Below are 14,046 nucleotides of genomic sequence, written 5' to 3'. Positions count from 1 at the left end.
TGGGGAAACCAGCGGGACAAACCCGCCTGCGGCCGCCGGGCCGAGGCCGCCGCTGGGCCGCGCGTGCGGCTGTCCCGCAGCAGGTGTCCGTCCCCGGCGGAGGAGGAGCCCCCGGCGGGGCCGCGGTGTCGGCGGGCAGGTGTCGGCGCCTCCGCCAGCCTCCATCCTCGCCCCGGCCCGCTCGCTTTCCCCACCCCCGAACACACCCTGCCGGCGGGGGAGGCCGCCCGCCCGCCGCGCTCCGTCTGCGGCGGGAGGGTTTTCATCCCGCTGCGGGGAATGTAGGTCAGAAACTCCTGTGCCCGCCCGGATCGTGCAGCCCCGGTGACCCCGCGGCCTTGCCCGCGCCCCGCGGCTCAGCCACAGCCCCGCGACGTGTTTACATCGCTCGAGAGCGCGCTGGGAGAGCCCTCGGTACAGCGTTGCTCTCCTGAGCCCTGGGTAAAATGGAAGACAAAAGCATTGATCTGAACTCGTCATGGCAGGGAGCTTTCTGCTGGTGTTTCTGTTCGTTTGTTTGCTTTGTTTTTGTTGTTTTGTTGGTTTTTTTTTTCCGCTGTAAGTATTTCATCGTAACTTTAAACAATATAGAGGCGATTGAGCTGTTGGGAAAAAAACCCTAGACTTTTTTTTTTGTATGTTGACTTCCGTACTTCGCTTCTAGTAAAAAACTTTGGGTATGTTTGTGATGGATAAGAGTAAAGACAAGACGTAGTGAGCAGGCAGTTGTGCAAGCTCAGTGTTGTGACAACAATACCCTTTGTTACTGGAAAATCCTAGGGCATTAAAATGGAAAAGAACTTTAAACGTCGAAGTTAGGGAATTTTGTGGGTTTGGCTTTTTTGTTGGTTGGGGTTTTTTTTCAGTTTGTGTACTTTTTGTGTATTTACTATTGAGGTCTGGGGTAGAACTGGGTAACTCGATTTGCATAGGCCGGGTCCTGCCCACACAGCATTCCTCTGGTTTCCCAGGGATCTGCAGTGGGTATTTCCAGCTGTGGGACCAGGGGCTCTGCTTGATCTACCTAGTTCTGGTGATTGCTTTCACCTTTCAATTTTTGTGTCTTAGCTCACTATTGTTATAGACCTCACAATCCAAATACATTGAGTATTTGACCATTATTGTTTAGTGGTTTTATTTTTTAATTGAGTGCATTAATTTTGATGGGAAGTATTGTAGCCTGGTATTTTAGTATTTATCACTGTAAAGATTAGTGTGGGGAGAGGGTGGATTGTTTGAAGTTCTTCAGATGACAAAACACTGCATTTTGTACTTCATGGTAACTGTACTGCTATTAGTTTGTGCAATTAAATAACACTACAACACACAGTAGTAATGCATTCTCGTATTATAAAATACAGTCATTTTTAAGTTGCAGAAGGAGTTTCTTTCAGAACCTCTCTCTCCCTTTTTTAGTGTTTAAAAATGAAGTGCTGCTAGAGCCATCAAGCTCAGATGTCTAATTACTCAGTATATTTAGCAGCAAAAAGCTCTGTAATGATGCAACTCCTGTAACTAGGAGAAGAAATTGGTCATCATTGACATACTGCTGGGAAAGACCAGGATTCACTTACCATGGAAGGTTGATAATATATGAATACTATATAACTAATAAATTATTAGAAACAAAGTTTGGTTTACTGTCCATGAATGTTGATTTTAATCTATTCATATGATACCTGGCAACCAAAAACTAAAGAAATATAAAATGTGTTGGAGCTATAATATTTCTGAATTATTTATTTGCGTTGTTGAACCAGTTTTCTAGTTTTGCATGTTAAGTGTCTTTAGTAGCATGTATTCCAGACTACAGGACACTGAAAATGAAGTTGTTTGAAGGGGTAACAGAAGAGTATCCAGGTTTGAATTCTAAAGGTGATGTTATGCCCTTGATCCATGCATGGAGCTTATGGAATTGTGTGGATCAAGGACATGCTAAGGTCCCTGAAAGAACAATGAAGGGTAACGCAGCTTCCCCTGATAACTATACTTACTAGTTCATGAAATGTAATTTGAGACCTCTTTCACTGTCGATGGTCAGCACGGTAAATGCTGTTCACTTAATTATGGTCCTTATATCCTTCTCATTTATTGTAGCTTTCCATGTATATTCAAGTATCTTTAGTACTTGTTACTGCACTTAGGCTATGAAGTGGAATAAAACCACGTGTATGTGAACACCAGTAGTAGATGAGAGCAAATGTTTTGGAGTATTTCTGGGCTGAAGCTGCAGGTGAATGGAATCTGAATACTGGTGGTTTCTTAAGTTTGGTCACCAAAAGAGTGAATCGGGCTTGTGTAGCAGGGAGGGCAAGATACCTGTGTGTGTATACACAAGATGGAAAGTTTCGGTGTAGTCTGTTAGGGGTTTATTTCTATGGCCTTCTGTTCCAGCTTCTCCTAATATGCATTGGATTTTGATTTGGAGGACTAAAATTAGAAGTTGTCCTTTAGTTACAAGAAGCTTAAGGGTTCTGTACCCATTTTAAACTTTATCTGTTTTAAATGCCTTCATGATTTTCCACAGGGCACAGCAACCTACAAATTCTGAGGGCCTTTTAGAATAGTAATATAAGTATCTTTCATTTGAAATCTGGAGAGGCACAATTATCAGTTGCCATAAAAGTTACTCTATTTGATTTCTCATCCTAATATTCATTTAATTATTCTCTTCATTATTTGTTGATTTTTTTTCAGCTGCTCAATTTGCAGTAGTTGAGAACTTTTGCAACCTAGAAGTTAAAAATATCAACGTGTAGTAAGTTACATTTTTTTTTTTAAAGGCCACAGGGAATGTTCCTTAACTTGTTGCAATTAATGTAGGAAAATTTTAGCTTTATTATTATTCATTATCTTGGAATAATTTGTGAAAGTATCATGAAACATAACTACAACACATCTGAGGTTTAAAAAAGGTCACATAACTTCTTCAGCAAGTGAATCTGTTACTTTCAAAATCATTATTGATTTTATGTGAAACAGGATGTTTTAACTTTACTAGAACTACTTTCTAAACTAGAATGAATGTCAGCCCTACGAAAGTATGTAGTTTGTAGAAAGTTTTGTGTTTTACTTCAGATAACACGATAATACAGATTTTTAAAGTAATTATGATGTATGGCTCTGAATTATTTGCCATAGATATGCAAAGGAATGTCATACATGACAGCAAGAAGTTTGGCTATAAATGAAGAGTAATCCCACTTGGTGTTTTCTTTATGGTTTTTGTTGGGTTGTTGCTCCCATTGTCCATTCCCCTTTTCCCCCCAACAGTGTCAAGAGTACTTAGTTGTGATGTTGTCTGTTTCTTTGTAACCACCAAACTGGATTAGAGACCAGGTGATTAGCATACACTCTTTAGGGACTGGAAGATTTGTAAGCTTTCTCTTCTTCCAGTAGATCTTGATGACATGGGCTTGGCTTCTGAGTTTTATTTGCTGGGATTCATATGGTCTTTGCTGCTTTTTCTGTGGCAGTATGTGGTAGCAAATTGCTCTTAAAATGTATTTTAAAGGGAAACAATACATGATATTCAAAGTATAATTCTGTACATGTGTCTTCTTACCTGGTAGCCAGATCTCCGGCTTTATTAATCCAGCATGATTTTACTAACTTCGGCTTCTGTGGTCTTTAAATAGCCAAGTACAGCATGTGTGATGTGTATTCTGCATGTGAGTTTTATGTTCATTCACTCCTCCTTCTCCTCAAAGCATTCCCTACAGTATCTTCAGTATGATAGAGTTCCCATTATAGTCAATTCTTTGCTTTTTGACTCCTATAATTATTCTTTAAGTAGTGCTCCTTTGAAGTGTGCTTGACAGGAGGATGCAGCCTTCTACTTTTTCTTTTTCCAGTAGATTTTAGCCTCCTCTGGGTATATTTCTTAAGAACTGAGGGGTTTTCTTCTTATTTTTCATGTGCATTCAGTGCTGGGTCATTCTGTTGTATTTTCTTGTTGAAGACCAAAAGACACCACAAGTATATTTCTTGTAAAGACTAGATGAGGCAAGGCTCTATCACTGCTGACCTTGGTTAGATTAAAATTGGTGAAGTAGAGGTGAAAAGCTCTGTATCCATTGCTATCCCAAGGTAGCTAATTCCCTGTCACTTTTCCAGAGACTCTTGTTTGAGTGGTTTTGATCAGAGTGTAGTTTTATTCAACAGAGAGTGTCTTTTCTTTTGTTCATTGTATTTAACTCTCCAATTTTGAAATGGGTAGCTTTTGGAGCCTTGTTCTTGGATTAGAGCATCATCTTAAATATGTATTGTATAAAGAGTAATTAACAATGTATATTGGAGTGGTGCTGGAATGGTCTGCAAGAGTAACATCTTTAAACAATGTATGTAAAGCTTCTTTCCCACTGTGTTGGGGTTGTATCATCTATTAATCAGGTAGGTTTCAGCAATAAGAAAATAAGAAATAGTTGTAATTACTCGCTGAAGAAATATCTGAAAATTCCTCTGCTGTAATCACCAATGTAAGACTACCAGTATTCACCATGTGAAGAGAGGCACCATCTGAAAATTCTGCTTTAATTAAAAACAAAATGCTTATTCACAGCTTGGACTAGCAAAGAGAGAGGTTATCACTCATTAAAGATAGCCACTTGGTAGCATAACAAAAGGTCAGAAGGGCCTCCAAGTGGTAAATTGGTTTGTATTTAGCCGTTGTGGTTAGGCCTTTATTACAGGCTCAGACTACTTTAAAGACAGAGTATTTTAAATTGCTTGGCATTCCCTTGTTGCTGGGTTTGTTTAGTGTTTGTTCATTTACCCTTATATCCACAGTCATAGAACTGACAGAATCAAAAGTAATATCTTGAATAATGCTGGGATTTCTCATATTCTTTCAAGTCACTTTATTCCTTAGCCTAATTAAGGCTTTGCTGTGCTGCAGAAATGAAGCCTCTCATTGGTACAGGGAGCAGCATGTAAGGATGCAGCAGTGCAGGTTACGGTGTGGAGTGAAGGGCTCTGCTCCACTCCATACCAGTCTGGCAGGGAGTCTTCTCCAGGTAATGAAAGTTCTTCCGGAGCCCACAGATCCCTCCTTTGGACAGAGCTCCTTTGGAAAGGCTTTTGGACGGCTTTCAGATTTTGTATTTTGTCTGCATCCTTACTAGACATCATAAAGGACTTGTTTGTCCAGATGCTTTTTTTTTCTAAACTACAGTGGTTGATTTAATAAAGAGTATTGTTTCTGCTATACAGCAGGTGAGTTCCAGATCAGATCTGAGTAGACAGGTTTGTTTTGTATTGTTTTATTTAATCAGTGCTTCTAGCATTTAAAGCTTGCAAAGTTCTCAGTGTTAGGAACCTTGAGTCAGTGGGGATTTTCCTTATAAACTTGTGAAATTTAGGGCTAGAACTTGGTAAAAAGTCTGCCCTGCAGTGCTGCTCTCAAGCTTTGTCTTCATTTCAGGTGCAAGGTACTATTTCATAAGCGTTTCTTTCAGTTGCAGTTCTGCTTTTCTGTCTCCTGCCACTTGTTTTCCTGTCTGTGTGCCCTCAAGTGTGCTGGAGCAACTATTTATGAGACAACAAGGTGAACTGAATTTGAGATTGATCTAGGTTAAAAATAACCCTACAGAAAAGGGAAAGCAGAAGGGACTTTAGTTAACCTGGATTTGGCTTCCTGATCCAGTTCACTGCAGCCACACAAGCAGTTGTACCAGTGCAGGTGGGATATGGCACAGAGAAGAGAGTGAATAGCAGGCACTAAATAGGAGCTGCCTGACCTACTGCTGTTGCCAAAAGGAGAGCTGTGGTTTCAGGCTGTACTGCAAGTATTTTCCTTCCATAAGCAGTTTCTCCGCTGTGAGGTAGAAATGCTTCCTGGGAAATGGGAAAGAGAACAAAGTAGCAGTGGAGCTCTGAGGAGGTAAGTGAAGTGAGAAATATGTTGTCTTAGACTTGCAAAACTAGAAGATAAAATCACTTTGTTTCCTTTTATTTTTTTTCCCTTCTGCTGCAATGGTTGGGAAAGGATCACACGTGTTTTATTTCTTCGTTATCCTGGTGTTCAGGAGGGCTAGTCGTAAGCTAGGACCCCATTTTGTTTGTACAAATGTAACATAATTTTTTCTCTGAAACCCACGTGTTCTGTTTTGGAAAATAAGGTGAATATTGACAGACAGGAAATGAAAGTGTGTCTTGGTTTGTGAAGCAAGAGAACTGGAATACAGCAGTTTAGAGGGTATGCTATGCACGAAGCTAAAGGGAGACGCTGCCCTGCCTGTGGTGTTGGGATCAGCAGCAGTAAACAAGAGTCTCTTCAGGGCTTCTTTGAGCCTCTCTTTACCATCTCCCTTGCTGTTTCTTCCGCATCTCAGCAGAATCGCGTCTGCTAAGAGTAAGGTTTCACAAAACAGCTGAGCCCATCTGGTGACTTGCACTGTTGAGAAATCAGGTTTTATTCCTAGAGCCTTCATGGGTCACAATTAAAGTGTTTCTCCAATCCACTGTTAAGGTCTTTTGCATAGGCAGAAAACAGTGTGGGTTTTATCTCTTTGGGTTATCCATAATTATTTTTGCACACCAAATCAATTCACTGAGGTGTCAGATGGCAAGAGACAGATTCGAAGGAAGCACTGAAAGCACCATTGGCAATGAAATCGTCAGGTGGCAAGAAAAAGGAGTCTATTTTTTTAGCATTGAACTCTTTAAGACCTTACCCTGCTTAGTAATTGAAAAAATTACTACTCTAAACTACCACTTTATCTGCATTTGTTCATATAATGAATTAATTCAAGACTTCAAGTTTTTGGTGGGAGACGTTAGCACCTAGCAGTTAGACATCTAGAGCTATATATGAAGATAGAGAAAAATAGAGCAAAAACATTCTTTGTTTTCATCCCTACACTTGCCATATGGGTCTTTAAGATAATAGTATTTTAGAAGAGGGGTGTTTTTTTTCTTTTTAAGTTTTTCATTTTGTATTTATATGGTCTTTTTTGTTTGGGTTTGCTTTTTTTTTTTTTTTAATTTGATATTCAAACTAAGAAATGTAACAAAGTTTTCATTTCTGCCATTAAAATGCTCTCTGCTTTTCCCTGCCCAGAAAGAAAAGGTGTTTGCTGGCTTCTGATAGAATGAGTTCTGGTACATATTCCTTATTATACATATAGTAAGGGTTAGGCTAACTTCTTAACACTGTGCTATGCAGCAAAGGTGTGGAAACACCTTGGTGTTTGTTTTGTGTGGGTTTTTAAAGCCACAAATTTTGTGACTTTAGAATAAGCAACCAGTTTCTCTACATTGGGATGTCATCTATCTGTAGTTCTGAGCAATAATTTTGAACGTTTTATAAATACTTTTCAGTAAATCAGGGAGGCATATTAATATGCTCTGCATGTAAGAGCTATATGAGTGTCCAGATTCTGAGAAAGCAAAAATCTTTTCTATAATACAGCTGATCTCCACCAGAGAAAGCCTCATGAGCATTTTGAGCCCAGTTCTCCCCTTAGGAAGGGCAGAGAGGCACGGTTCTACTTGCACTGACCCTTTTCTCTAGAGAGACACAGTAGTTCTGTGATACCTTGCTACTTTTGTGTTAGTCTATCTTACCTGTGATGTTAAAACTAGAGACATAGGAAATCCTCCTTTAAAATGTTGCTAGGTGAATGAATATCTAAACTGTTTGGTGATTTGTAAATGTAGTTGTTAGTTTGTTATTCCTCTACCTCTTGTTAACTTGTATCCTTTTGCTAAAATACTGTAATATTTAAACAGAGGATGTCAGGAACTTTTTGTTTCTTCTATTTCATTCTGGTTAAGCTGCTTCCCGGAAGTATGTACTCATTAACATACTGCACTTGCTGCTAGCACTTGTCTGCAAACCCAAAGACATCCACAGCTGCCATGTGGCTCAAGAAATTAAAACAAAGGAAAGTGCATTTTTGGCAAGAAGATGGAAACTTGAAAGAAAAGACTGTTACTTTGCCTGTGCCTAGGATCAGTTTGCTTTTCCCTCTCACAAACAGACATAATTAAGGGTGTATGTACTCTGCTGCTTCAGCAGTTGCATTGTTACAGTAATTAAGGTTAGTTTTGATTACTGTAACATTAGGCTGTTTGAAATTCTTTGTCTTGTAGCAAGTAGCAGTAACAGTTTTATTGTGTATGTATATTCTGATTGTTAAGCATATGATAATCTAGCCTTACTTTGCGCAGGGTGAAAATGTGATTTAACTGCACCAAAGTCTGTCATTAAGATAAAGTTTTTAATACAATTTCCCTGTATTCAAGCATTTTACTAACTGATCCATGGATTAATGGGGAGGATGGAGTTTTGGTCAGGATTTCTCATTGAAAAACAGGGTAGGTGGTAAGAGAGTGAGAGGAAAAGCATTACATAGCTTAAATCATGCCAAGCCCATTGGAAAGATCACGGTATTTCCCTCTAGCAGGTACAATGAAAGGAGGTATGTTTTCATTGACTTTCATTTTCATTGACTTGATTTTATATTGGGCAGTTTTGAAAAATTCAATGCCAAAATTGTATGTTTGCTTTTTGTGAAAACTTGTGTAGTGAGAAGCACACCCTGCAAATATCAGCACTGGTGCTTTGGGAACTATGGGTTAAGCATTCTAAAGCAGTAGACTGCAACAGTGCATCCTGTATTGAAGCTGGATTCTCTCCATTGGCTGAAAAATCTACATTTGTAGTGGTACATGTTTATGTGAACAGAGAGAAATGAGGTGCTAGATCTTTTAGCTTAATTCAATGGCCTATATGAATATCAAATTGCAAAGCAAGCAAGTTTTGAAATTTGTTTATGTGTACAGCGACTTCATGGGATGTGGAATTGCCTGGGAGCTTGAGGGAGTGTAGTGCTTTGTAGTGGTTCATAGGGTGTTTCCTGGTCCTTTTGCAAATTAGCAGGTTTTTTTTCCTTTGGATTTCTTGAGGGTGAATGATCAGATGCAAAACTGACACTAAACATCATTAGCCTCAGTTTTTCACACAGATTGCACTAATACTGAAGAAAGTTCTGTTTCTATCTAAATTTGCTCTATTGTTATGACATGCTTTCTGCCAAAACAGTTGCTCTTTTGATACTACCTACTTCATCATCCAACTGTTCATTTAATATTCAAATGCAGAATTTATTTCATTTGCATATTAGCTTAGGTTTTTAATATTGAACTCCAAGGTAGGACATTCTTGAACTTTAAATGAATGTGTTCAGAGTTTGGGGTTTTTCAATTTCAATTAACAATTCTCATTGTTAAGCAATACTTACTACCATGTGTTGGTGATGAGCATCAAACACCTTGCACCTCATGTGAACACTCAGGAGAAGGTTGGCAAGGATGGAATGATGTCCATGTGAAGAATTATTATGTAATTGCTATGTAAGTGACATCTCTTATCTAGAATAGCTAGAGGGCATGATCTGTAAAACTGTGGCGTGGGGAGTGAGGAATGTCCTGCACTTGTTTTTTTCTTGCTTTTTTTCAGTAACTGCTTTGAGTCATTGTTTCTGTTGGCTTTTTTCTTCGGAACAGATATCAATTTATTCCTAATAAAACATGAGAGCCCTCCTTGAGAATGAGAAACTACAGAAAATGAGGATGGAGAAAAACAGGCAACATGAAGTAAAAAAAGGAATGTGGGTTGAGACATGTAAAAACAGGGAGCCAAAGGGAGCTCTAAGCAGAGTATGGTTTGGGTCTTGCCCACATACTCCCATCCCAGAAAAGGGAGCTGATAAATGCTGGCCAGAGATGCTCTGCCTGAGGAGGTCAAAGAAAATACCACATGTCAGGACATCCTGAAAAGCTTCTTCTACCTGCTTGCAGCTTGGTCAGAACAGTAGAGTCTCTGATGAAGAGATCCTGCATCATGTGGAGCCCTAGAGGGGAAATGTATAAGTGTAAAAGTGAACTAAGAGCATCTTAAAAGGATGTTTTGAAGAAGCTGAAGTAGAGGTTGTCATTAATCCCGCTTGGGCCATGGCATACATGTGTTCCACCTTATCCCAGAGGGAACTAACTCTCAGAATCCCTGGCAGAGCATTATGGATGTGCTCATGTCTTTAATGTATTTTTCCTGGCTGGGCTCTGGATTTAGCCCAAAGTACAAGTTGATCCACCTGCCATTGTGCTTCTCCTGATCGTAGGAGATCCCATCCTCTGCTGTCTAGGCAGGGCAAATGGTGAAAAAGTGAAGTATGAGGGCATAATGGAATTTTCCAAGATGAGGTGTGAAGATGAACAGGATGCCATGAAGCCTACTGAAATATTGCATGGGGAAGACATGTATTTCACGTGACAACAATCTTCTACTGGTGTTACTTTTGCCTCAGTCTTATAGTTGAGTTCAGCTCTTGCTACAGAGGTGGCAGAGAGGATACTGACTACCTTCATGCCAGACGCCCAAAGCTGCTGCATTCCGTGGTTTTGTTCTGCCACAGGTGCCAGGTGTACTTGACACATTGTATAGTTTCAGCCAGTTCTTGTGGGGGTTTTGGGATTCTTGTTTTGGTCTGGTTTTTTTATGGATAGTGTCTCTTTAGAGGCTTGCTACTTTCAGGAGCTAAAAGGGTATTATGAAATTCTTCATTTCAGAAGAGTTGGGATTTTGTGGTGGTGGTGGTTTTTGGGTTTTGTGTTTTCTGTTTTTAAGCAGATACTTGGAGCTATGCCATTTATTAAAGAAAAATGTTTGCTAAGTAATTGACTGGAGAAATATAGAATATAATTTGGCCAAATAACTGTTGTGCTTTTCAACTATAAGACAGTGTTGTATGATGATTTGGTTGAATTTTCAAACCAGTTATAGGCCCCATTACTCATTGCTGTTTCTTAAGAGTGGTTTTCTCAGGACCTCTTTTAGAAGCAATTTTATAGTGTCTATTGGGCAAGAGTTTTCAGAGTAGAACCTGATTTTTGCTGGTATGATATTTTTGAAAAAACCCAAAACATGGTTGTACTGTCTCCAGCTTGAGTTTTGAGGCTATAATTACGAAACGTTCTTCAACTTGCTGCTTATGGAGTACTTACGTGACCAATTTTCTTTGCAGTAAAGCTGACTTGAAAAATGCCTGCCCTTACCACCCCTGCTGCTCTGCTCATAGCTACAATTCACTGCCCTTCCTGTGCTGATACAGCTGTTCAAGGACTGCTCTGATGTCTCACCACAATGGTTAAGACCCTTGCTCCCACCGGGCTCTGCTGTTTTTACCCTTTATTTCATGGACCTATCTTAAAACAGTGCCCCACCTTTTGTTGGGCTGATACAAAGGAGGGCTGCAAAACAAGGGTGAAATGGTATTGCAAGTGGCTTTTGCACTGAAGAAACACATATTTCACTGAAGGGAAGAAGAAAATGCTACTGTTGCATGGTGTTGATCTCACCTTTTGGATACGTTAACATGAGAAGGTTTTTAGTTTGAGGGGCTCTTTGGAGCCTTATCTTCATCCAGAGATGCTACTGACTGACTTTGTAATGACATGCATCACTATGCCATTCTCAAGTACTATCAGCAAGAGTTGTCCCATTTTTTGCTTACAACTGAGACTAAAATAGTGTTTGTATCATTTTAGTTCTGTTAAATGTGATTATCCTCATGGTTGTCAGACCACAATTTATTTTGACAAAGTTATCAAAAAGATCACCAGCCTTCCTCTTCATATCTTTAATTGCTCCAGAATGTTCTCAAGTATTTGTTAGGACAAATAAAACTGGAAGATGACTAATACATACATACTCCTTTTAGATACAGCATGTGAGTAGGGAGTAACAGGAGGGAGAAGAGACATGCAGAGCTGTGCATCAGCACAATGAGAGATGCAAAAGAATCCAATACCAGAGTTAGCTTAAATGGTATGATAAAGCTAGAGATGTAAGCATTGAAAATTTAGTATGATCTTTGGCAAGAAAAGTTCAGGCATCTCTTGCATTTATCTTTTCTGCAGTTGAACTGAATTTTCCGCTTAATGATAAAGATTTTCTGCAGGATGTATTTTTCATTTAAAATAAAAATAAAGTTCATAGCCTTACTGTCCCTTCTTTCAAAAATAACTTGTGATAGTTCTGCCTTTCTTTGTGTGAAAATAATTCCAAACAGAAAATAGTAGTTGGCTGGTTTTCCACAGTTCTATTCACAACACTATAATTTTCTCCACCAACTAAATTGACTCATTCATTTCCACTAATACATACAAACTTACTTGTTCTGCTGGCAGTCCTGCTGTTAAGAGAACTAGCCCAAGACACAGTGGCTGAGAAAACAGAGCAGTAGGTGTTCAGTATGGAAAGCATGAAAGTGCAATCCTTTCGCATGCAGCCCCTTTGGACTTGGACACAAATTTTTCACCAGGAGAGCTACCAGCCACTGGAATAATCTCCCCAGGGAGGTGGTGGACTCCCCAACAGTAGGACACTTAAAGTTCAGCTGGACAGGGTGCTGGGCCATCTTGTCTAAGGTGTGCTTTTGTCAAGAAAGGTTGGACCAGGTGAGCTTGAGGTCACTTCCAACCTGGTATTGTATGATTCTCTGACATGTTACAGAGAAGCTGAGTAGCAGAGCAAGTCTCTTGAGCTTGAGATTGTTTGTTTGATACTTGTGCAGCACTAGAGAGGGGTTTAGAGAAAGTGACTGCAAGCTGGGAAGGAGACAATAGATAGGTAGAGTTTTAAGAATTAAAACCACGGTGAGATTTTTGATTCTTCTCATGGTGTGAACACAGTCAGATAGTCTTAAGAAGGCAAGAGTTATATGAAAAACAGTTTTGATTTTTTGTTGAATGTATGTTTAATAATGAAAAGGAGACATTTAGTGAATTTGGGGAAAATGTATGCTTCAGTTGCAAAAGATGGAATATATTCAGTGTATGGGTGTAAGCCACAATATTGGCAATTTTCTGAGTCAAAATAATAGTAAATACTGAAGAAGGAAGATGCAAGGAAATTAAGAAATAGTATTATTAGTCCCTATTAAGTATTTCCTAATAATACAGGTATCAACAATAGCATTGTAGCATGGAGAGTATTTCTTTCCCCTTCCAAAATATGGAAGTACACTAGTGTTATGTGTTTAAAAAAAAAAATAAAGAAAGAATTGTTGACATGTCTCTTGATGTTACTCCTTTTTGGGACCCTTATTTCCCTGCTGATAAGAGCCCAATTGCCCTTTGTTGCACTCCAAGAATATGATGAAACACTAGATCTCTCTATTTGTGATTGCATCAAGAACTATTCAATGAAAGGTAGCATTAAATTTTTTCTGGTGTTTCATCACATGGCAGAGTGTATTCTCTCATGAAAGATTAAACTGCAAGTGCTGCTGACATCTGTTATTGTTTGGGAAGTTCTCATTTCTTTGTGTAGGTGGAGGAGGGTTATCTGAATCAGAATTACTTGCCTGCTGCAGTGTCAACTTTGCAGTATCCTCTGAAACAATACCAACCACAATAAAACCAGTATTTCATTTTTATAGATACCTGTACTTACTAGGGTGGTTTTGTTGTCCAAACACAGAGTAATTGTCACAGCACTGGATAATTTAGAACTGAACTTACAGGGCTGCAATGTGAAGTACTAAAATACTGTGCTTAGAATCAGACATCATTGCTGTTTAAAGAGTACTTCCAGCTAATCATTCTGTTCAAGTACTTCTTCACTGGTGATAGTATTTAAGAAGGGATGGCAAAATTAGAACAGTTTTGAAAGATGACCTACAAGCAGATATAAATCTGGTCCTTGAAATTTTTACAATTTAAGAAGGCAAAAGTGTAGTCCTAACAGTAGCTTAACATTTATCACTGCTTTATACTTAAGTATTCATAGTGTGTGTATTGATGGAGTTCATTTAACTGAAGGAAAAACTCTGAACAAAGGCAAGAAGAAATTTTCCTACCACCACCTCTTAATGATTTTTCATGTTGGAAAGAGGCCTGTTTCAAGAGAAGGTCTTTCAATATGTCATGGGGGACTTTTTAAGCAAATGTGTTTGATTCATTTATGTAAAAGGAAATAAAGTGTATTTGAAATATTTATCCTCTTAGAGAATTTTTAATTTTTTCATTTGAATCTCAGAA

The 14,046-nt window shown here is 39.0% G+C and overlaps 1 long non-coding RNA gene across 2 annotated transcripts; it reads left to right on the top strand.

Annotated features, from left to right (window-relative positions):
* The first annotated feature begins 328 nt into the window (after window positions 1-328).
* Window positions 329-13,080, top strand: LOC121665721. 2 transcript variants are annotated; one of them, XR_006016466.1, is made up of 3 exons: window positions 329-414; window positions 9,511-9,600; window positions 11,028-13,080. It is a non-coding gene; the product is annotated as an uncharacterized LOC121665721 (long non-coding RNA). The 2 variants fall into 2 exon arrangements; XR_006016467.1 differs by having other exon boundaries at window positions 9,511-13,080.
* The last annotated feature ends 966 nt before the right edge of the window (window positions 13,081-14,046 follow it).

Source organism: Corvus kubaryi, unplaced genomic scaffold, assembly GCF_017639235.1.
Source record: "Corvus kubaryi isolate FWS band 111438036 unplaced genomic scaffold, C.kubaryi_AGA036_p1.0 37334, whole genome shotgun sequence".
Classification (NCBI taxonomy): Eukaryota; Metazoa; Chordata; class Aves; order Passeriformes; family Corvidae; genus Corvus; species Corvus kubaryi.
The sequence above is the reverse complement of the archived record's forward strand: the minus strand, read 5'-3'. Positions and strand labels throughout refer to the sequence as shown.